Raw genomic sequence first — 25,778 nt, 5'->3', positions numbered from 1 at the left:
TTGCTACGGAAAAGGCCCATCTGGCAAATCGTAATGGTATCTGCCATAGCCATTGGGATACAATTTGGCTGGGCTCTCCAGCTGTCACTGCTTACTCCGTATATGCAACTAATTGGTGTACCCCACCAATGGGCGTCCTTCATTTGGCTCTTCGATCCTTTATCCGGCTTGGTTGTCCAACCTATTGTTGGATACTATAGCAACCGATGCACCTCCTGCTTCGGCCGCCGCCGTCCCTTCATCGCCGGCGGAGCGTTCCTGGTCGCCATCGTTGTATTCTTAATCGGATACGCGGCTGACATTGGCGTCTCTACTGGTGATAAAATTGGCGCACCAAGGAAGCCGCGTGCCATTGCAGTCTTCGTGTTTGGGTTCTAGATCCTGGACGTAGCCAACAACATGTTGCAGGGCCCCTGTAGAGCGCTCCTGGCAGACCTAGCCAGTTCGAATTCCACCAAAATTCGAGCTGGGAACACGTTGTTCGCCTTCTTCATGGCTGTTAGGAACGTGCTGGGATACTCAGCCGGGTCCTACACCCATCTGTACAGGATTTCCCCCTTTACTAAAACTGATGCATGTGACATCTTCTGTGCGAATCTAAAAACATGTTTTCTCATCTCGGTCGCGCTTTTGATAAGCATCATGTTGCTGGCTGTTTGGGCCGTTTCAGAAGATCCCTATGTACCAGAGGCGGCGGTTGAGAACGGTGCGACTGGGAAACAACATATTGTTGGGGCCTTAAAAGAATTGTCAAAGCCTATGTGGATTTTACTGCTGGTCACTTTCTTCAACTGGCTGGCATGGTTTCCGTTTTTGTTATTTGACACGGACTGGATGGGCAAAGATATATATGGAGGGAAGCTGGGTGCACAGCTGTACAACCGCGGTGTTCCTGCCGGGGCACTTGGTTTGATGTTAAACTCGGTCGTGTCGGGTCTGGCGTCACTTTGCATTGAGCGTTTGGCTCGGTGGGTTGGTGGTGTAAAGCGGCTCTGGGGTGGTATGAATTTTCTGTTGGCGGTATGTCTGGCGATGACATTGGTTGTGACACACATTGCTAGGTGCGAGCCAGAGTTTACTAAGGCGACACCTAAGCCTGGTGTCGTCGGCTTAGCTTTGGCTACATTTGCCGTTCTTGGTGCCCCGCTCGCAATGAGTAAATTTTCAGTTAAAATTTTATCATTTATAAAATTATGTTACTAAATTTTATCATTTTCTTTGTTTGAATTAGGTGACTTTCAGTGTTCCATGCGCTCTGGCTTCTATATTCTATAACAACTCTCGAGCTGGACAAGGTAAATTCTAACTTGTATTATTCTAGTTAAATGACTAAAAATACAATTTTTTAACTATTAAATTCCAATCTTATAACTTACAGGTTTCTCACTCGGTGTTCTGAATCTTGCGGTTGTCATACCTCAGGTACAAACAACTCTGTTTCAAAACACGATTTATAAGATTTTTATATCATGGGTGCTAAATTTTAATTCCCTTTTTCACAGATTGTGGTCTCCTTGCTGAGCGGGTCGGGTGTTTAAGATCGGATTATCCGGTTTTCGGATATCCGAAAACCGTATATCCGAAAATTTCAGATAGTGAATATTGATATCTGAATCCGTATCCGAAATTTCGGATATCCGAAATATCAGATGCAGATTCGGATATCCGAATTTATAAGAAATCAAAAAATTTGTTTCGTATATAGATTAAAACTAAACTTATATTCGATTTTCCAAATTTCCAACATTTAATATTAAAAACAATCATAAATTCACACGAATATAATTATTTACTACTTTTTTACTAATTTTTACAATACTGCAAACTAAATATAATGCTCATATACTATATATATTTATAAAAAAATAATTAGTTTTCGGATATCGGATAATCGGATTATCCGAAATTTTTGAAATTCATATCCAGATCCGAATCCGAAAATTCGGATTATCCGGTTTTCGGATATCCAAAATTTCGGATATTTCGGATACGGATTTTCGGATAATTTGGATTCGGTTTCAGATCCGGATTTTTTTGAATACCCATACGGGTCGTGGGACTCGCTAATGGGTGGTGGTAACATGCCTGCATTCGTTGTGCGAGCCGTGGCTTCTACTGTCAGTGGAATTATCGCATTCACCATGCTTCCTTCACCACCACCAGACGTCCTTGAAACGGTTTCCGGTGGCAGAGGGATGCATTAGAGTAACAGGCTTTTTTATCCAACCGAACAACCACCACTCCAAGTGCAGAACCATGAGTTGCTACGGAAAAGGCCCATCTGGAAAATCGTAATGGTATCTGCCATAGCCATTGGGATACAATTTGGCTGGGCTCTCCAGCTGTCACTGCTTACTCCGTATATGCAACTAATTGGTGTACCCCACCAATGGGCGTCCTTCATTTGGCTCTTCGATCCTTTATCCGGCTTGGTTGTCCAACCTATTGTTGGATACTATAGCAACCGATGCACCTCCTGCTTCGGCCGCCGCCGTCCCTTCATCGCCGGCGGAGCGTTCCTGGTCGCCATCGTTGTATTCTTAATCGGATACGCGGCTAACATTGGCGTCTCTACTGGTGATAAAATTGGCGCACCAAGGAAGCCGTGTGCCATTGCAGTCTTCGTGTTTGGGTTCTAGATCCTGGACGTAGCCAACAACATGTTGCAGGGCCCCTGTAGAGCGCTCCTGGCAGACCTAGCCAGTTCGAATTCCACCAAAATTCGAGCTGGGAACACGTTGTTCGCCTTCTTCATGGCTGTTAGGAACGTGCTGGGATACTCAGCCGGGTCCTACACCCATCTGTACAGGATTTCCCCCTTTACTAAAACTGATGCATGTGACATCTTCTGTGCGAATCTAAAAACATGTTTTCTCATCTCGGTCGCGCTTTTGATAAGCATCATGTTGCTGGCTGTTTGGGCCGTTTCAGAAGATCCCTATGTACCAGAGGCGGCGGTTGAGAACGGTGCGACTGGGAAACAACATATTGTTGGGGCCTTAAAAGAATTGTCAAAGCCTATGTGGATTTTACTGCTGGTCACTTTCTTCAACTGGCTGGCATGGTTTCCGTTTTTGTTATTTGACATGGACTGGATGGGCAAAGATATATATGGAGGGAAGCTGGGTGCACAGCTGTACAACCGCGGTGTTCCTGCCGGGGCACTTGGTTTGATGTTAAACTCGGTCGTGTCGGGTCTGGCGTCACTTTGCATTGAGCGTTTGGCTCGGTGGGTTGGTGGTGTAAAGCGGCTCTGGGGTGGTATGAATTTTCTGTTGGCGGTATGTCTGGCGATGACATTGGTTGTGACACACATTGCTAGGTGCGAGCCAGAGTTTACTAAGGCGACACCTAAGCCTGGTGTCGTCGGCTTAGCTTTGGCTACATTTGCCGTTCTTGGTGCCCCGCTCGCAATGAGTAAATTTTCAGTTAAAATTTTATCATTTATAAAATTATGTTACTAAATTTTATCATTTTCTTTGTTTGAATTAGGTGACTTTCAGTGTTCCATGCGCTCTGGCTTCTATATTCTATAACAACTCTCGAGCTGGACAAGGTAAATTCTAACTTGTATTATTCTAGTTAAATGACTAAAAATACAATTTTTTAACTATTAAATTCCAATCTTATAACTTACAGGTTTCTCACTCGGTGTTCTGAATCTTGCGGTTGTCATACCTCAGGTACAAACAACTCTGTTTCAAAACACGATTTATAAGATTTTTATATCATGGGTGCTAAATTTTAATTCCCTTTTTCACAGATTGTGGTCTCCTTGCTGAGCGGGTCGGGTGTTTAAGATCGGATTATCCGGTTTTCGGATATCTGAAAACCGTATATCCGAAAATTTCAGATAGTGAATATTGATATCTGAATCCGTATCCGAAATTTCGGATATCCGAAATATCAGATGCAGATTCGGATATCCGAATTTATAAGAAATCAAAAAATTTGTTTCGTATATAGATTAAAACTAAACTTATATTCGATTTTCCAAATTTCCAACATTTAAAATTAAAAACAATCATAAATTTACACGAATACAATTATTTACTACTTTTTTACTAATTTTTACAATACTGCAAACTAAATATAATGCTCATATACTATATATATTTATAAAAAAATAATTAGTTTCCGGATATCGAATAATCGGATTATTCGAAATTTTTGAAATTCATATCCGAATCCGAATCCGAAAATTCGGATTATCCGGTTTTCGGATATCCAAATTTTCGGATATCCAAAATTTCGGATATTTCGGATACGTATTTTCGGATATTTCAGATTCGGTTTCAGATCCGGATTTTTTTGAACACCCCTACGGGCCGTGGGACTCGCTAATGGGCGGTGGTAACATGCCTGCATTCGTGGTGCGAGCCGTAGCTGCTGCTGTCAGTGGAATTATCGCATTCACCATGCTTCCTTCACCACCACCAGACGTCCTTGAAACGGTTTCCGGTGGCGGCGGGATGCATTAGAGTAAAAGACTTTTTTATCCAACCGAACAACCACCACTCCAAGTGCAGAACCATGAGTTGCTACGGAAAAGGCCCATCTGGCAAATCGTAATGGTATCTGCCATAGCCATTGGGATACAATTTGACTGGGCACTCCAGCTGTCACTGCTTACTCCGTATGTGCAATTAATTGGTGTACCCCACCAATGGGCGTCCTTCATTTGGATCTTCGATCCTTTATCCGGCTTAGTTGTCCAACCTATTGTTGGATACTATAACGACCGATGCACCTCCCGCTTCAGCCGCCGCCGTCCCTTCATCGCCGGCGGAGCGTTCCTGGTCGCCATCGTTGTATTCTTAATCGGATACGCGGCTGACATTGGCGTCTCTACTGGTGATAAAATTGGTGCACCAAGGAAGCCGCGTGCCATTGCAGTCTTCGTGTTTGGGTTCTAGATCCTGGACGTAGCCAACAACATGTTGCAGGGGCCCTGTAGAGCGCTCCTGGCAGACCTGGCTAGTTCGAATTCCACCAAAATTCGAGCTGGGAAAACGTTGTTCGCCTTCTTCATGGCTGTAGGGAACGTGCTGGGATACTCAGCCGGGTCCTACACCCATCTGTACAGGATTTCCCCCTTTACTAAAACTGATGCATGTGACATCTTCTGTGCGAATCTAAAAACATGTTTTTTCATCTCGGTCGCGCTTTTGATAAGCATCATGTTGCTGGCTGTTTGGGCCGTTTCAGAAGATCCCTATGTACCAGAGGCGGCGGTTGAGAACGTTGCGACTGGGAAACAACATATTGTTGGGGCCTTAAAAGAATTGTCAAAGCCCATGTGGATTTTACTGCTGGTCACTTTCTTCAACTGGCTGGCATGGTTTCCGTTTTTGTTATTTGACACGGACTGGATGGGCAAAAATATATATGGAGGGAAGCTGGGTGCACAGCTGTACAACCGCGGTGTTCGTGCCGGGGCACTTGGTTTGATGTTAAACTCGGTCGTGTCGGGTCTGGCGTCACTTTGCATTGAGCGTTTGGCTCGGTGGGTTGGTGGTGTAAAGCGGCTCTGGGGTGGTATGAATTTTCTATTGGCGGTATGTCTGGCGATGACATTGGTTGTGACACACATGGCTAGGTCCGAACCAGAGTTTACTAAGGCGACACCTAAGCCTGGTGTCGTCGGCGTAGCTTTGGCTACATTTGCCGTTCTTGGTGCCCCGCTCGCAGTGAGTAAATTTTCAGTTAAAATTTTATCATTTATAAAATTATGTTACTAAATTTTATCATTTTCTTGGTTTGAATTAGGTGACTTTCAGTGTTCCATGCGCTCTGGCTTCTATATTCTATAACAACTCTCGAGCTGGACAAGGTAAATTCTAACTTATATTATTCTAGTTAAATGACTAAAAATACAATTTTTTTAACTATTAAATTCCAATCTTATAACTTACAGGTTTCTCACTCGGTGTTCTGAATCTTGCGGTTGTCATACCTCAGGTACAAACAACTCTGTTTCAAAATACGATTTATAAGATTTTTATATCATGGGTGCTAAATTTTAATTCCCTTTTTCACAGATTGTGGTCTCCTTGCTGAGCGAGCCGGGTGTTCAAGATCGGATTATCCGGTTTTCGGATATCCGAAAACCGGATATCCGAAAATTTCGGATAGTGAATATTGATATCTGAATCCGTATCCAAATTTCGGATATCTGATTTTGGATATCCGATTTTTGGATATCCGAAATTTCGGATACAGATTCGGATATCCGAATTTATAAGAAATCGAAAAATCTGTTTCGTATATAGATTAAAACAAAACGTATATTCGATTTTTCAAATTTCCAACATTTAAAATTAAAAACAATCAAAGATTCACACGAATACAATTATTTACTACTTTTTTACTAATTTTTACAATACTGCAAACTAAATATAATGCTCATATACTATATATATTTATATAAAAATAATTAGTTTTCGGGTATCGGATAATCGGATTATCCAAAATTTTTGAAATTCATATTCGGATCCGAATCCAAAAATTCGGATTATCCGGTTTTCGAATATCCAAATTTTCGGATATCCAAAATTTCGGATACGAATTTTCGGATATTTCGGATTCGGTTTCAGATCCGGATTTTTTAAACACCCTTACGGGCCGTGGGACTCGCTAATGGGCGGTGGCAACATGCCTGCATTCGTGGTGCGAGCCGTGGCTGCTGCTGTCAGTGGAATTATCGCATTCACCATGCTTCCTTTACCATCACCAGACGTCCTTGAAACGGTTTCCGGTGGCGGCGGGATGCATTAGAGTAACAGACGTTTTTATCTAACCGAACAACCACCACTCCAAGTGCAGAACCATGAGTTGCTACGGAAAAGGCCCATCTGGCAAATCGCAATGGTATCTGCCATAGCCGCTGGGATACAATTTGGCTGGGCTCTCTAGCTGTCACTGCTTACTCCGTATGTGCAACTACATGGTGTACCCCACCAATGGGCATCCTTCATTTGGCTTTGCGATCCTTTATCCTGCTTGGTTGTCCAACCTATTTTTGGATACTATAGCGACCGATGCACCTCCTGCTTCGGCCGCCGTCGTCCCTTCATCGTCGGCGGAGCGTTACTGGTCCCCATCATTGTATTCTTAATCGGATACGAGGCTGACATTGGCATCTCTACTGGTGATAAAATTGGCGCACCAAGGAAGCCGCGTGCCATTGCAGTTTTCGTGTTTGGGTTCTGGATCCTGGACGTAGCCAACAAAATGTTGCAGGGCCCCTGCAGAGCGCTCCTGGCAGACCTAGCCAGTTCGAATTCCACCAAAATTCGAGCTGGGAACACGTTGTTCGCCTTCTTCATGGCTGTAGGGAACGTGCTGGGATACTCAGCCGGGTCCTACACCCATCTGTACAGGATTGCCCCCTTTACTAAAACTGATGCATGTGACATCTTCTGTGCGAATCTAAAAACATGTTTTTTCATCTCAGTCGCGCTTTTGATAAGCATCATGTTGCTGGCTGTTTGGGCCGTTTCAGAAGATCCCTATGTACCAGAGGCGGCGGTTGAGAACGGTGCGACTGGGAAACAACATATGGTTGGGGCCTTAAAAGAATTGTCAAAGCCCATGTTGATTTTACTGCTGGTCACTTTCTTCAACTGGCTGGCATGGTTTCCGTTTTTGTTATTTGACACGGACTGGATGGGAAAAGATATATATGGAGGGAAGCTGGGTGCACAGCTGTACAACCGAGATGTTCGTGCCGAGGCACTGGGTTTGATGTTAAACTCGGTCATGTCGGGTCTGGCGTCACTCTGCATTGAGCGTTTGGCTCGGTGGGTTGGTGGTGTAAAGCGGCTCTGGGGTGGTATGAATTTTCTGTTGGCGGTATGTCTGGCGTTGACATTGGTTGTGACACACATGGCTAGGTCCGAGCCAGAGTTTAATAAGGCGACACCTAAGCCTGGTGTCGTCGGCTTAACTTTGGCTACATTTGCCGTTCTTGGTGCCCCGCTCGCAGTGAGTAAATTTTCAGTTAAAATTTTATCATTTATAAAATTATGTTACTAAATTTTATCATTTTCTTTGTTTGAATTAGGTGACTTTCAATGTTCCATGCGCTCTGGCTTCTATATTCTATAACAACTCTCGAGCTGGACAAGGTAAATTCTAACTTGTATTATTCTAGTTAAATGACTAAAAATACAATCTTGCGGTTGTCATACCTCAGGTACAAACAACTCTGTTTCAAAAACACGATTTATAAGATTTTTATATCATGGGTGCTAAATTTTAATTCCCTTTCTTTCACAGATTGTGGTCTCCTTGCTGAGCGGGTCGGGTGTTCAAGATCGGATTATCCGGTTTTCAGATATCCGAAAACCGGATATCCGAAAATTTCGGATAGTGAATATTGATATTCGAATCTGTATCCGAAATTTCGGATATCCGATTTTCGGATATCCGAAATTTTGGATACAGATTCGGATATCCGAAATTTCGGATACAGATTCGGATATCCAAACGGATATCTGACTTTATAAAAAGAGATCAAAAAATTTGTTTCGTATATAGATTAAAACTAAACTTACATTCGATTTTCCAAATTTCCAACATTTAAAATTAAAAACAATCATAAATTCACACGAATACAATTATTTACTACTTTTTACTAATTTTTACAATACTGCAAACGAAATATAATGCTCATATACTATATATATTTATAAAAAAATAATTAGTTTTCGAATATCGGATAATCGGATTATCCGAAATTTTGAAATTCATATCCGACTCTGAATCCGAAAATTCTGATTATCCGGTATTCGGATATCCAAATTTTCAGATATCCAAAATTTCAGATAATTCGGATACGGATTTTCGGATATTTCGGATTCGATTTCGGATCCGGATTTTTTTGAACACCCTTACGGGCCGTGGGACTCGCTAATGGGTGGTGGCAACATGCCTGCATTCGCGGTGCAAGCCGTGGCTGCTGCTGTCAGTGGAATTATCTCATTCACCATGCTTCCTTCACCACCACCAGACGTCCTTGCAACGGTTTTTCCGGTGGCGGCGGGATGCATTAGAGTAACAGACTTTTCTGAACAGGGGGTTACAATTAATGTAACTTTACATAAACAAACGTACGTTAATAACATTTATTTGGTTTATGTATTGCAAACCCTGTAACAAGTTTAACTTGCTAATGATAAGCTAGATATTTTTACCAATGAATATTTGTTTTGAGTTTTTTCATTAAAGTTTATTATAAAAAAATAATAATCAAACTAAAAAAAATCCTGCACATATTAAAAAGAGTACATCAGTTTATTAAATTAAGTAATGTATCGAATTGATATACTAAAGTTGTAGGATCGTGTTTTGACCCGAACGAGTCGTTCAGAGGCGTTCTCCTATGTTTCAGGTGCGGAATAACAAGAAACGTAGGTAGAAATAGCTTATTCTTCACTTTAATCTACTAATTTATTGATTTGACAATGTTTACAGCTCGTTCTTCACACCGGCAGCACTTCGGTATGGAATTGGCAAAGTTACAAATGAGATTCGCTCAAAGGTATATATAGTGCTAGTAGGTTCCCATATACGGACATGTTAGAATAAGCGAACCTGATAGGTTCCCACATACGGCATGTACGAATAAGCGAACCTAGTAGGTTCCCACATACGACATGTACGAATAAGCGAACCTAGTAGGTTCCCACATACGACATGTACGTATAAGCGGACCTGCTCTCTAAAACACCTATACTCTCCAGTTTTCTCGTAAAACACGCCCTAATCTATACAATACAATGAAAGACTTGATCCAAGACGAAATCAACAGATGTAGTGCACCAACAGACTCCCCCTCAGATGTTGATGGAGTCGACTATCGAGTCACAACAATGATGTGTCTTCACATCTTCAGTCTTGATCAGTCTCTGGGCTTTTCTTTCTCTCTATCTTCAGACTCCCCCTCTCGATTTACTGGCATTCCTTTGTTCTTCAGTAACATCTTCAGGATCGTTGTCTGGCCTTCACAAGTTCAAGATTGATTTCCAGGATTGAAACTTGGCTTTCTTCAATCAGAGGTCTTCAGGAATCGAAACCTGACACTCTATCTTCAGATCCAAGATCAAAACCTGGCTATTCCTGCACAATCTTAACCCAGAAATAAAATTTCTAAATTTAACACTTTGTGTGCACCAATACTAACTCCCTCTCATATACAAGTGCACCAACTACAACTTTTCCTCAGATTACTTTCTCTAAGATGAACCACTTGTTGATTAAACAAAACAAAATTATTTTGACAATTTAGACACACTCCACTCCCCCTCACAACAAGATCATCATGTCTAGCACTTTGGAATTTTGAAGATCAGCTTTCCAACATCAGTTGTCGGAAATCTTTTTTGACTTTTTCAAAAGTTTATGCTAAAACACACACAAAATCTTTTTGGATTTTTTGAAAGAAATTGACACCATTTGTAAAAATACGAGAATGTAGAAAGAAATATTTACAAATATATTTTTGTGAGTTCGTGTAAGAGGATCATATCAGTTTATGAGACATGTCACTAACACCGTTAAGCTTCATTTCATTTTCAGTTCAAAACAATTCACCTAGATTGTCAGTATATCGGTCCACTGAAATTTTCACACAAAGTTCAATTGATCTGAGATATGATGTTAATGTCTTAGATACTGACTTATTCGTGTGTCTCACTACTTGAATATATTCCCGTATCCAGATCCCAGTATTCAGTCTTACAGGTGAGTATACCACAGCTGATATCTGTATAGGGGTTAGATGCGAGGGCCGTGAGAGCTCAGGTCGATACTTCCGTATACGCAGAGAGATGACGGCTTCAACTTTTGGTGTGTCCCCTTTAGAGGATCTTTTAATTTCAACAGCAGCGACTATCAATTTTATTGTTTCATCAGCATGCTGAGGGCGAAGCTATGTTTCAAGCTTTTGCGGAAAGCATTATCCGGGGACTAGGTCAGTACTTCCATACAGCAGAAGTCCCGGGATAATACCCCAGATATCACTGAGCATAAAGACCTAGTATCTCAGAATAAGGGACCTTTCAAACAAGATTTCAGGGGTTACCTATATATCCAAGTTTGTGTTAACCCACAGAACAAGAAAGTTTGAAATTTAGTTTATATCTCGTCACAATTTACTAAATGTGTAAAAACCTACTGGCACATCCTCAGTGAGATTGTTTATCACATTTTATCTTTACATTTCTTTAGCATGTTGTGACAGCCTACTGATGTACTATCATTTCCTCTTTTCACAACAAAACTCATTTTTGAATTTTATCATGTTTTTGTCTTTTTCAAATTTTCTAATGTTTTTGGATTTTCTGAAATTTCCCTACTCCCCCCTAAAATGCAAACACATTTCAAAGAAAATTTGAAAACTTCTAGACTCTTGACCCACTAGAAACATGAAAAGTAAAACAAACTGTACAGAAAATTGACAACTGACATCGAATCACATCAAATCGCCATTCACTAGGCATAAACAATCTGAACTCCCGCTTTCAACAAACCATTTTCTAATTTAGATCTCAAAACACTTAAGTTTGTTTTAATCGAAATGATTTTTCCGGAAAATGAGTTTGTGTTTACCACTTTTAAGTTTACCACTTATGAAGCATGGGGATATGGTTCATCATCTTGTTTATCAATCTCATATGAATAGTAAATTAAGTACAACTTAATGTCCCTGATTTACCATTTGCAGTGTAGAAACCTCTGTATCACTTGTAACATAATCTCTTCAGAGTATAACCAACAAATACCATTTGTAAGTAAACCAAATAATACCACTTGTAGGTTTTCATATAGGAATGAGACATCTACAGAAACCTCTTTACCACTTGTCGAATTAGACAGAAAGATGCCGATTCCTGCTTCTCAATTACCAACCTGGAAGCTCCGGCGTAGTCCTTTCACCTGTAAACATTCAAACACTATTCAAAATCTTTCAAACAAACTTTTCAAACACTAGAATGATGCCGATTCCTGATCCACGATATAAACTTGGGATCTCCGGCATAGTCCTAAGACTTTATGGAAAACAAACTTCTATCCAAGTCTTTTCAGACTTGATGGATTTCAACTCTTGCGCAGTGGGGTTGTATGTTGCCTTTTTAGTTGCGTAAAAGTCTTTAACCCCCTTCGCTTTCCCACTTAACATTTTCCCAAAAATCTTTTTAACATTCCTGTTGAATGTTTTCTCGACATCAAAATCTTTTTTCACATTGTAAAACTGATTTGAAATCTCAGTTTTTCCAACTTTCTTTTTAACTTCCTCAAACTTCAGTGATGGAAACTCTTCATCATTCACTGAAATTTTCTCCTCAACCTGTGGCTCTTCTGGCTTTGTGGAACCAGATTCATCGCCGACATTTTCATCATTCTTTTTAACAACCCACACTTGGTTGTCTTTTTCTTTCTTTTTGTAAAAATTTTTCTTCGAACACTCACCAACCTCATATTTTGAATTTTCAAAAATTTTAAGTCTATTGGTTGGTGGTTCAACATCAACAACTTTTTCTTTTAATTTTTGAGAAACTCCCTTTTTGTTTTTGCATTTGTCGAACAGTTCCATGCAATATGACCAGCTTCATTGCACTTGTAACAGGTTCGAGTCTCTCTTTGATAAAACACTTCAGTTCCATTCTTCTTTCTTTCAGCAAGAAACTCTTGATTTGACTGTCTCCAGAATGGTTTCTTCTGTTCATCTTCTGAGCTTCCACCTGACACAAATTCTGTTTTTGTTTTAGAATTTTTATCATTTTTATAGTTTTTTGGTGGAACAAAGCCTAATCCTTTCTTTTTGTAGCTATGATTTTGGTTAGGTTTCTTTTGAAAACCAGAACCAGAATTGTAACCCTTTTTCTTGTTTAGACGTTGTTGAACTCTTGAAGTGTGCTTTTTAGGTTTTTCAGTAAGATTTAAATCTTTTATTTCAGAAATATTGATTTCTGTTATTTTGAAAACCTTTTTGATCATATCAAAACGAACACTTCTTATTGGAAATTCTTTGTCATAGTATAATTTGTCCGAATCATTTAAAGTGTATGCAACTTCAAATGTTTCATCATCCAAATTTGCTTTCGAAAACAAAAAATCTATATTGTACGACCGTTTAACCGACGAATTTTGACTGTTAACTGACGAATTTGACCCTCCAGACTCAGATTTTGACTCGGACTCCTCATCAGTATCCAACACCTAATCGACCGCCTTTTTAATTAACTCAGACTCATGATCGGTATCGGACGAGGTAAACGTGACATCAATGTTATCTGGTAAAACGTCAGTTGTGTCGGTTTTTAGCTTTCTATTGACTGCTTTCTCAAATTGCTCCTCGTTTGGTTTTCTAGGAGAATACCCTTCCCAAATTGGAGGCGGACACTTGTTATAGCTAACAGTCGGTTTCTTACCACAATCTTTCTTCTTCTTTGGCTTCTCATCTTGAAAAGCTTCCATTCCTGCAACAGTTAGGTAAATACGATCAATGAGATAATCAAAACTAGAATAACTTTGTAACAAACGTCTAATTCTCTCATTCTCTATTTTCTCTGTCTCCAACTCTTGCTTCCATTTAGCACTTTCTTCGATGTAGAAATTTATAGCTTTCTGCTTTGACATCATGACTGCATTCATCATCGTCAGTGCTTGTTCTCTTTCTGAGTTTGTCTTTTGGAGACCAGTTACTGTTTTGTTCAAGACATCGTACGATTCATTCACGTAGTTGAGATTGAACAGTAACTGCTCCTTCTTCTTCTCGTACTCAGCAATTATATCGTCTTTCGCTGCACATTCCTTGCAAGCTTCTAAACACTTCTCGCAAGGCTTGACAACTTCAACAATCTTCTCAACCTCGATTGTTTTCACAACTTCAATCACCTTTTCTTCTTCTTTCACCTGCTCAGCTTTAATTACTTTCTCAACTTCAGTAATCTTCTCAGCAACACTTTCAACATTTTGAACATCACCTTCAGATTTCTTTTGTTGTTCTTTAGCAGCTCTTTTCTCCTTCAGTTTCTCCATGCGATCTGCAAAATAGAAATGAAAACTTTCAGGAGAAAGATGAGATTTAGAAACATTTATATGTTTCTCCTCCTCATCATCACTGCTACTGTCAACTGGTGATTGATCAAATTGTACAGATTTTTCAGAATCAGCATCTGATACACCAGAATCAGACGGTGTTTGATCAAATACTACTTCCTCTTGAACCAATAACATGTTCAACACTCTCATCTGTACTCACTGAAATTTCCTCAATATTTTCTAAAAGTTCATCACTACTTTCAGAATTTTCATTAGACGTAACAGACTTTTCATCCTCACTCATCACATTCACTCCGATAGACTTCATCCATGTAGCAAACAAGTCTGGCTCTCTGACAATCTTGGCAATGAAGGCTTTATACTCTCCTTTTTCATCAACAAACATATCCCAACTAAAACCTTCAGGTAGTTTCTCATCATCTTGATCGACTATGCATGCTGCTTTGCCATCAGATGATATGTAGTTACTCCAGCTGAAATCTACCAAACATGCTCTCTTGGAGTCTTCAATCTTCCTACCATGAGCCGTCTGTGAGTCTTGAGATTGACCAACTTGCTGATAAATGGCTTTCTTGTAGTAATCGTCTTTACCAAACGGATTCTGTGCACCGCTAGCTTCTCTATTCTTGCATTCCCGTTTGAAATGGCCTTTCTCCCTGCATCGAAAACAAGTAACTTTAGATTTATCAAAACCTAAAGTAGATACATGAGCATCAAGAAAGTCATTTCTCCCGGTGATTGTTTTGAACTTTTCAGCACGTCGAAGAACACTTGCAAGACACCATTTGATATCCATTAATTCCATCTCTTCGGCGTCTATTTGATCGTAATCCTCTTTGGTGAGCATAGGATTTCCGATCCGACCAGCTACTAGTCCCTCATAAGATAACAATACAGAACCAAGTAGAGCCATGTGGTCTTTAGCAGTGTCTTCTGAGAAGCTTTGGCCTTCTGGAAGATTTAGCGCGATGTTACACTGAATTACATATCCATTTCCCGTTTTTGTGCTTTGTGACTGAAAACTTGTATTTGATTCTTTAGGATTGACACTCGGAAAGGATGAGAGTCCACTGCTGCTTTTGCCAGAACTTTGATCTGCTTTTTCTGTTGAATCACCAGCACTGAATGCAGTTTGGATTTTCGGACTTCTCTATGACTCGAGAACCGGAACACTTCCTTTATAGTACATCTTTACATCCTGTTGACCACTGGGACTGTTTATCCTAGCAATCTTTTGTTGTTCCAGATCCTGACTTTCGATCTTCTCGATGAACTGTGAGATTGTTAAACCATCATAAACACCCGTATTCTTCAAAATCATCAGATAAGTTCCCCACTCTTTTTGCGGTAGTGCATCAGCCAACTTATCCACCCACTCTTCACGATCTTTTTCAACACCCAACATCGACAATGATCGCACTAAGTGACAGTATCTCTCAGTCAGCTTCTTTGTATCCTCTCCCGGTAAGCTGCTGAACAGATCAAACTCTTTCTTAAGCAGCGCCTTCTTGCTCTTTATCATATTCTCGCTTCCCTCAAATTTAACTTTAAGAGCATCCCATATCGACTTTGCAGTTTTGTCGTGCTGTAGCAGAATGAATATATCTTCTTTGATCGCTTGCTGCAACAAACTGATCATCATCTTCTCGGCTTTGTACATCACCCGTTCCTGATCCGTGAATTCGGATAACTGTTTGATAACTTGCAATTCTGTTCGAGGCAACACATACTTCTTCAATATACACTCCCATGATCTAAGATGGTTTGCCTGAACCCAGTTCTCGAATCGATCTTTCCACCCGTAATATTCTTCGATACTCATCAATTTCGGGGGCTTTTGGGTGGTTCCCGTCTCGTTCTCTAAATTCATGGCCTGAGCAATCGCGGCTGGAGTAGACGGTGTTGCAAATGCGTTGTAGAACTCGGTATCCATGTTTCACACCTGTATCACCTCCAATTTGGAGCGGATCTATTGCAGTTTGGAGCGGACCTATTGTAGTTTGGAGCGAACCTACTACATGTTCGAAAAAGCGGACCTAATTCCGAAGATGATTTCACCCATTTTTCATCTGAATTTCAAACTCAAACTTTCAAGGGTTTATCTATGAGCAATTACCTACAACCTGTGAAATTTTGAGCGGATTTCGACCGTTAAATCTCGTACTGATGAAGAAAGAAGGTGTAGAAGTGAGAAATGATGATGAATTCCAGCTATTTTCTGTAGAAAACCTCCTCCCAAGCTCTGATACCACTTGTAGGATCGTGTTTTGACCCGAACGAGTCGTTCAGAGGCGTTCTCCTATGTTTCAGGTGCGGAATAACAAGAAACGTAGGTAGAAATAGCTTATTCCTCACTTTAATCTACTGATTTATTGATTTGACAATGTTTACAACTCGTTCTTCACACCGGCAGCACTTCGGTATGGAATTGGCAAAGTTACAAATGAGATTCGCTCAAAGGTATATATAGTGCTAGTAGGTTCCCATATACGGACATGTTCGAATAAGCGAACCTGATAGGTTCCCACATACGGCATGTACGAATAAGCGAACCTAGTAGGTTCCCACATACGACATGTACGAATAAGCGAACCTAGTAGGTTCCCACATACGACATGTACGTATAAGCGGACCTACTCTCTAAAACACCTATACTCTCCAGTTTTCTCGTAAAACACGCCCTAATCTATACAATACAATGAAAGACTTGATCCAAGATGAAATCAACAGATGTAGTGCACCAACAGACTCCCCCTCAGATGTTGATGGAGTCGACTATCGAGTCACAACAATGATGTGTCTTCACATCTCCAGTCTTGATCAGTCTCTGGGCTTTTCTTTCTCTCTATCTTCAGACTCCCCCTCTCGATTTACTGGCATTCCTTTGTTCTTCAGTAACATCTTCAGGATCGTTGTCTGGCCTTCACAAGTTCAAGATTGATTTCCAGGATTGAAACTTGGCTTTCTTCAATCAGAGGTCTTCAGGAATCGAAACCTGACACTCTATCTTCAGATCCAAGATCAAAACCTGGCTATTCCTGCACAATCTTAACCCAGAAATAAAATTTCTAAATTTAACACTTTGTGTGCACCAATACTAACTCCCTCTCATATACAAGTGCACCAACTACAACTTTTCCTCAGATTACTTTCTCTAAGATGAACCACTTGTTGATTAAACAAAACAAAATTATTTTGACAATGTAGACACACTCCACTCCCCCTCACAACAAGATCATCATGTCTAGCACTTTGGAATTTTGAAGATCAGCTTTCCAACATCAGTTGTCGAAAATCTTTTTGACTTTTTCAAAAGTTTATGCTAAAACACACACAAAATCTTTTTGGATTTTCTGAAAGAAATTGACACCATTTGTAAAAATACGAGAATGTAAAAAGAAATATTTACAAATATATTTTTGTGAGTTCGTGTAAGAGGATCATATCAGTTTATGAGACATGTCACTAACACCGTTAAGCTTCATTTCATTTTCAGTTCAAAACAATTCACCTAGATTGTCCGTATATCGGTCCACTGAAATTTTCACACAAAGTTCAATTGATCCGAGATACGATGTTAATGTCTTAGATACTGACTTATTCGTGTGTCTCACTACTTGAATATACTCCCGTATCCAGATCCCAGTATTCAGTCTTACAGGTGAGTGTACCACAGCTGATATCTGTATAGGGGTTAGATGCGAGGGCCGTGAGAGCTCAGGTCGATACTTCTGTATACGCAGAGAGATGACGGCTTCGACTTTTGGTGTGTCCCCTTTAGAGGATCTTTTAATTTCAACAGCAGCGAGTATCAATTTTATTGTTTCATCAGCATGCTGAGGGCGAAGCTATGTTTCAAGCTTTTGCGGAAAGCATTATCCGGGAACTAGGTCAGTACTTCCATACAGCAGAAGTCCCAGGATAATACCCCAGATATCACTGAGCATAAAGACCTAGTATCTCAGAATAAGAGACCTTTCAAACAAGATTTCAGGGGTTACCTATATATCCAAGTTTGTGTTAACCCACAGAACAAGAAAGTTTGAAATTTAGTTTATATCTCGTCACAATTTACTAAATGTGTAAAAACCTACTGGCACATCCTCAGTGAGATTGTTTATCACATTTTATCTTTACATTTCTTTAGCATGTTGTGACAGCCTACTGATGTACTATCATTTCCTCTTTTCACAACAAAACTCATTTTTGAATTTTATCATGTTTTTGTCTTTTTTAAATTTTCTAATGTTTTTGTATTTTCTGAAATTTCCCTACTCCCCCTAAAATGCAAACACATTTCAAAGAAAATTTGAAAACTTCTAGACTCTTGACCCACTAGAAACATGAAAAGTAAAACAAACTGTACAGAAAATTGACAACTGACATCGAATCACATCAAATCGCCATTCACTAGGCATAAACAATCTGAACTCCCGCTTTCAACAAACCATTTTCTCATTTAGATCTCAAAACACTTAAGTTTGTTTCCGGAAAATGAGTTTGTGTTTACCACTTTTAAGTTTACCACTTATGAAGCATGGGGATATGGTTCATCATCTTGTTTATCAATCTCATATGAATAGTAAATCAAGTACAACTTAATGTCCCTGATTTACCATTTGCAGTGTAGAAACCTCTGTATCACTTGTAAACATAATCTCTTCAGAGTATAACCAACAAATACCATTTGTAAGTAAACCAAATAATACCACTTGTAGGTTTTCATATAGGAATGAGACATCTACAGAAACCTCTTTACCACTTGTCGAATTAGACAGAAAGATGCCGATTCCTGCTTCTCAATTACCAACCTGGAAGCTCCGGCGTAGTCCTTTCACCTGTAAACATTCAAACACTATTCAAAATCTTTCAAACAAACTTTTTAAACACTAGAATGATGTCGATTCCTGATCCACGATATAAACTTGGGATCTCCGGCATAGTCCTAAGACTTTATGGAAAACAAACTTCCATCCAAGTCTTTTCAGACTTGATGGATTTCAACTCTTGCGCAGTGGGGTTGTATGTTGCCTTTTTAGTTGCGTAAAAGTCTTTAACCCCCTTCGCTTTCCCACTTAACATTTTCCCAAAAATCTTTTTAACATTCCCGTTGAATGTTTTCTCGACATCAAAATCTTTTTTCTCATTGTAAAACTGATTTGAAATCTCAGTTTTTCCAACTTTCTTTTTAACTTCCTCAAACTTCAGTGATGGAAACTCTTCATCATTCACTGAAATTTTCTCCTCAACCTGTGGCTCTTCTGGCTTTGTGGAACCAGATTCATCGCCGACATTTTCATCATTCTTTTTAACAACCCACACTTGGTTGTCTTTTTCTTTCTTTTTGTAAAAATTTTTCTTCGAACACTCACCAACCTCATATTTTGAATTTTCAAAAATTTTAAGTCTATTGGTTGGTGGTTCAACATCAACAACTTTTTCTTTTAATTTTTGAGAAACTCCCTGTTTTGTTTTTGCATTTGTCGAACAGTTCCATGCAATATGACCTGCTTCATTGCACTTGTAACAGGTTCGAGTCTCTCTTTGATAAAACACTTCAGTTCCATTCTTCTTTCTTTCAGCAAGAAACTCTTGATTTGACTGTTTCCAGAATGGTTTCTTCTGTTCATCTTCTGAGCTTCCACCTGACACAAATTCTGTTTTTGTTTTAGAATTTTTATCATTTTTATAGTTTTTTTGGTGGAACAAAGCCTAATCCTTTCTTTTTGTAGCTACGATTTTGGTTAGGTTTCTTTTGAAAACCAGAACCAGAATTGTAACCCTTTTTCTTGTTTAGACGTTGTTGAACTCTTGAAGTGTACTTTTTAGGTTTTTCAGTAAGATTTAAATCTTTTATTTCAGAAATATTGATTTCTGTTATTTTGAAAAAACCTTTTTGATCATATCAAAACGAACACTTCTTATTGCAAATTCTTTGTCATAGTATAATTTTTCCGAATCATTTAAAGTGTATGCAACTTCAAATGTTTCATCATCCAAATTTGCTTTCGAAAACAAAAAATCTATATTGTACGACCGTTTAACCGACGAATTTTGACTGTTAACTGACGAATTTGACCCTCCAGACTCAGATTTTGACTCGGACTCCTCATCAGTATCCAACACCTGATCGACCACCTTTTTAATTAACTCAGACTCATGATCGGTATCGGACGAGGTAAACGTGACATCAATGTTATCTTGTAAAACGTCAGTTGTGTCGGTTTTTAGCTTTATATTGACTGCTTTCTCAAGTTGCTCCTCGTTTGGTTTTCTAGGAGAATACCCTTCCCAAATTGGAGGCGGACACTTGTTATAGCTAACAGTCGGTTTCTTACCACAATCTTTCTTCTTCTTTGGCTTCTCATCTTGAAAAGCTTCCATTCCTGCAACAGTTGGGTAAATACGATCAATGAGATAATCAAAACTAGAATAACTTTGTAACAAACGTCTAATTCTCTCATTCTCTATTTTCTCTGTCTCCAACTCTTGCTTCCATTTAGCACTTTCTTCGATGTAGAAATTTATAGCTTTCTGCTTTGACATCATGACTGCATTCATCATCGTCAGTGCTTGTTCTCTTTCTGAGTTTGTCTTTTGGAGACCAGTTACTGTTTTGTTCAAGACATCGTACGATTCTTTCACGTAGTTGAGATTGAACAGTAACTGCTCCTTCTTCTTCTCGTACTCAGCAATTATATCGTCTTTCGCTGCACATTCCTTGCAAGCTTCTAAACACTTCTTGCAAGGCTTGACAACTTCAACAATCTTCTCAACCTCGATTGTTTTCACAACTTCAATCACCTTTTCTTCTTCTTTCACCTGCTCAGCTTTAATTACTTTCTCAACTTCAGTAATCTTCTCAGCAACACTTTCAACATTTTGAACATCACCTTCAGATTTCTTTTGTTGTTCTTTAGCAGCTCTTTTCTCCTTCAGTTTCTCCATGCGATCTGCAAAATAGAAATGAAAACTTTCAGGAGAAAGATGAGATTTAGTAACATTTATATGTTTCTCCTCCTCATCATCACTGCTACTGTCAACTGGTGATTGATCAAATTGTACAGATTTTTCAGAATCAGCATCTGATACACCAGAATCAGACGGTGTTTGATCAAATACTACTTCCTCTTTAGAACTAATAACATGTTCAACACTCTCATCTGTACTCACTGAAATTTCCTCAATATTTTCTAAAAGTTCATCACTACTTTCAGAATTTTCATTAGACGTAACAGACTTTTCATCCTCACTCATCACATTCACTCCGATAGACTTCATCCATGTAGCAAACAAGTCTGGCTCTCTGACAATCTTGGCAATGAAGGCTTTATACTCTCCTTTTTCATCAACAAACATATCCCAACTAAAACCTTCAGGTAGTTCTCATCATCTTGATCGACTATGCATGCTGCTTTGCCATCAGATGATATGTAGTTACTCCAGCTGAAATCTACCAAACATGCTCTCTTGGAGTCTTCAATCTTCCTACCATGAGCCGTCTGTGAGTCTTGAGATTGACCAACTTGCTGATAAATGGCTTTCTTGTAGTAATCGTCTTTACCAAACGGATTCTGAGCACCGCTAGCTTCTCTGTTCTTGCATTCCCATTTGAAATGGCCTTTCTCCCTGCATCAAAAACAAGTAACTTTAGATTTATCAAAACCTAAAGTAGATACATGAGCATCAAGGAAGTCATTTCTCCCGGTGATTGTTTTGAGCATCTTGTGTCAGCCCATTATTTGTTTTGGTCCAATCACATTTTAATATCAAAATTGTTGTCAGCCCATTATTTGTTTTGGTCCAATCACATTTTAATATCAAAATTGTTGTCGGCTAGCATATCGGTCCAAGATAGTGTATCGGTCCAATTACTGAAGTGTGTCAGCCCACTAAAATAAATTTAAAATGAAAATTAAAAAAATTTGGGAGTGATAGAATTCCATCACTAGTGATACCACCCCCCTTACATTTCTATCACTAGTGATAGAAATTTGGTTGATGACATGGCATGATTTTATTGGATAGTGAAAGTGATAGAATCTATCACTAGTGAATCACCCCTCCTCCCCTTAACTTGCATCAAGGAGTTTTTTTAACTTTTATCTTTTACATTTACCAAGTGCTCATTAATAGTCCCTTTTTTTTTAACTTTAAACTTTTTCTTAATTATTAATATCTATCAATATCACATTATTTATGTACTTTTTATTATTGAAAAGTAAATTTTCTTAGCCCGGGATGTTCCCGGGTGATAGCCTAGTTTATATTTATATATACTATAATTTGCAACATACCCAGGGGCGAAGTATTATGGGTGCCCGGGGGTGCACCCGCCCACCCCCAATGTTTTGGTTAGAGTGTATATGGTCCGATTTTTCGTCCGAAAATTTTAAAATTATATAGGTCCCCCCCCCCCCCCCGATTATTTTTCCTAAATGGTGGGTGGTTTGGTAAATATATTTTAACTCTTATTTTATTTGTTTAACTCTAGATTACCCACCACACAATAAACTTAATATCTCACAAATAGCTTGCTGATTTATATAGAAAAAGAAATTGCTGATAAGTTTGATTCGGAAGACATAATTGATGAATTCAAAAATCTTAAAGGTCGTCGGGCTGAGTTGTAATTCTTCATCCAGATTCCATTTTTCTCATATCATTATATATATTATATATATAGGTCTTTTGTTTGTTATACAATATTTAGTTTTTCTATGTGCAAGAACATGTCCTTTGAATGAATGAATTTTTTTAGTTTTATTTGGAACTATTATTATTTGACCCGACATGAATCGAATAGCCGAACCAACCCGACCCGAAACATAACGATAGGAAAAAAAAATTTGGGTCCTACCACTTTACACCCACTCGAAACTTTTGGTCAAGCTTCGCCACTGAACATACCTAGACATGTTGCTGTTGTACCATTAGCATTGATGATTTTATTAGCTTTGTCTTATTGTAACCATAGCATTGCATTACATTGCATTGCATTTGAGGTTGTACATTTTTTTTCTAGTTGTGTCAGCTTCAGATGCCACACACTTCCGAACCCTTTAGCTACGTTTGTCTAGAAAGTTGAAAACACTTTCTGAAGTGGTGTATAAGCAAAAGAGAGAAAGACTAAGAGAGAGAACCAATTGATTTGTTCCAAATTTTCATCTATATCTAAACTGAGGGTACATTGCGAATTTGTTGAACATGTCTTCAAATTAGTTGTAATTTTGGTTAACATGTTGCCAGGTAATACCTTTCACTCCAATGATCAACCAGTTTAATTTATGTCGTTCTATACTTTTTTTTTTTTTTGCTTCGAATTCTATTGATTTGAGTATTGATATGTCCCTAGGGTTTAATAATTGTCCAAATAGTTAATTTGCACGAGAAAATGTATGAGATTTTGACCTAGGTATAGAAATTTGGGGTAATTCAAAGCTTCAATCTTTTTTATTGTATGTGTGTGTTTTATATGAAATTTTAATTTTGATGTTGGCTATTTATGGCTTGTTATTATTTGGTTAAATAATATAATTTTATGGTGTCATTTATGAAAAACTTGTGACTTGCACGAGCACACCTTGCGCTTCCGCCTACGAGCGGGTGTGACAGATTGGTATCAGAGCTTCGATTGTAGTGAATCTTTAACATTTGCAATTTTTCAACCATTGTACAATTTCAACGAAATACGTAATCGTGCGGTCGAGCAAGACAATATTCATAACACTTCCGGAACAAAATCCAAGTTACACATGCCCTAACACCCCTATATAACCTAAATATTAGGTTAGAGGGGTAAGAATGACAAACAAACGAAAATATAAGGGTATTTTGGTCATTTAAGGGTAAATTACTTTTTGAGTCCCTATGTTTTATGGGTTTTAACTAGTTGAGTCCAAAAGCAAAAGGTTTAACGACCTGAGTCCCCATAAGCATTTTCTTTAACCATTTGAGTCTAAATTTCTAACACTGTTAGAATTTTTTTGGTTAAGTATTGCTAAATGACCAAAATACCCTTATAATTAAAATATAAAAAATAAATTATTATTAAATTTTTTTCTCTCTCTCTCTCTCTCATATATATCTCTCAAAACTCACCAAATTCCTTTTACACAGTTGCACAATCCAACAAATATCACAAAATTCTGGATTCAACACACATCATATCCATCTCTTCTGGATTCATTTCAAAGGGACAAATCCTTTGAAAAAAAAATTCCTCCAAACTGGGAGAACAAGTAATTAAATAACAGCATATAAAGGCAATCTTAAACACCTTTAAAACGGGTTAATTAGGGTACCAAAAGGAACAAAATAAGTAAAAAGTTTGAATAATCATGATAAACACCCCATAAAAAAACAAAACATATAGATGATGGAGTCTTACTTATCAACCCTCTCTCTGAATTTTTTCAAGAACTTTCCATCATCCTCTTCAGCATCCTTGAATATCGGAACCAGAACCATCTGTCTGAACAGATCAGAGGCATCGCCGTCGCCGGAATCATCTGCCCTAACCGTCGTCGCCGGAACCATCTGTCGGAACAGATCGGAAGCATCGCCGGAACCATCGGAACATCTCACTTAACTGTTTTTCTGGGCATGTTTGGCTAAGCTTTTTGAAACAACTTATTGACTTATTGGCTTTTTGAAAAGTCATGAGCTTCAAAATGATGTTTGGCAATGAGGGTGTATGTGAGGGGAAAAAACTAATAAGTCAATAAGTCACTCCATACTGACTTTTCCAAAAAACCAATAAGTCGATAAGTTGTTTCAAAAAACTTAGCCAAACATGCCCTCTCTCTAGGAAGAAGAAAAGGAAAGAAGAAAAAAAGAAGTGGAAGAGAGTGAGGAAGAAAGACCAGATATGAAGGGTGAAGAGAGAGAAAGAGAGGGAGTTTTTTTATTTTTTAAATATAAGGGTATTTTGATCATTTGATAATACTTAACCAAAAAATTCTAACAGTGTTAGAAATTTGGACTCAAATGGTTAAAGAAAATGTTTATGGGGACTCAAGTCGTTAAACTTTTTGCTTTTGAACTCAACTAGTTAAAACCTATAAAACACAGGGACTCAAAAAGTAATTTACCCTTTATTTAAATATTTAGTTATGGATACTTTTTATTTAATCATGGATAGTTATTATACATTAACTAACGTTTACCTTTTAATTTTTTTTATAATTGCAATTTAATTGAACTTACCGATGTTAAAAGCCTGAAAGAATATTTAAAAGAACAAGATATTTTAATTGAGTTAACATTTATAAATAACATAAAAAATTAGTACTCAGTAAAAAAAAATATTAAAAAATTAACTTAACAAAGTTTATAATTGTCATCTCAAAGTTTATTTTTTTTTATTTTTTTATGTTTTTAGACACATCTTGACGAAAATATGTAGTAACACATTACGTTGTATTTTATACAACACGTGTAATAAACTGGTTTATTCAACCCGTTTAATAGACGAGTTTTTAAGGACATAACTTTTGTATTACTCGATATATAACATTGTATTTGCTCAACACGTGTAATACATGGGTAGCTAACACTAGAGGTGTTATTTAGGATTTCTTTTTTTTCATACACTGTTGTATTTATGTTGCCCTGTGTAATACACGGAAATTAACACTAGTATTCTTACAAAATTGATGCAGCTAGCGTTAAGCCTCCGCATTGTGGAGCAAGGCGTAATACCGTAA

General features: G+C 38.4%; 4 pseudogenes; all 4 read left to right on the top strand.

The window, feature by feature from the left end:
* Positions 1–21: 21 nt before the first annotated feature.
* Positions 22–2,204, top strand: LOC110934933 (annotated as a pseudogene).
* Positions 2,205–2,279: 75 nt separating this feature from the next.
* LOC110934918 lies at positions 2,280–4,481 on the top strand (annotated as a pseudogene).
* A 75-nt stretch (positions 4,482–4,556) lies between these two features.
* Positions 4,557–6,777, top strand: LOC110934906 (annotated as a pseudogene).
* Positions 6,778–6,852: 75 nt separating this feature from the next.
* Positions 6,853–9,056, top strand: LOC110934895 (annotated as a pseudogene).
* The last annotated feature ends 16,722 nt before the right edge of the window (positions 9,057–25,778 follow it).

This window comes from Helianthus annuus, chromosome 1, assembly GCF_002127325.2.
Source record: "Helianthus annuus cultivar XRQ/B chromosome 1, HanXRQr2.0-SUNRISE, whole genome shotgun sequence".
NCBI classification, from domain to species: Eukaryota; Viridiplantae; Streptophyta; class Magnoliopsida; order Asterales; family Asteraceae; genus Helianthus; species Helianthus annuus.
The sequence above is the reverse complement of the archived record's forward strand: the minus strand, read 5'-3'. Positions and strand labels throughout refer to the sequence as shown.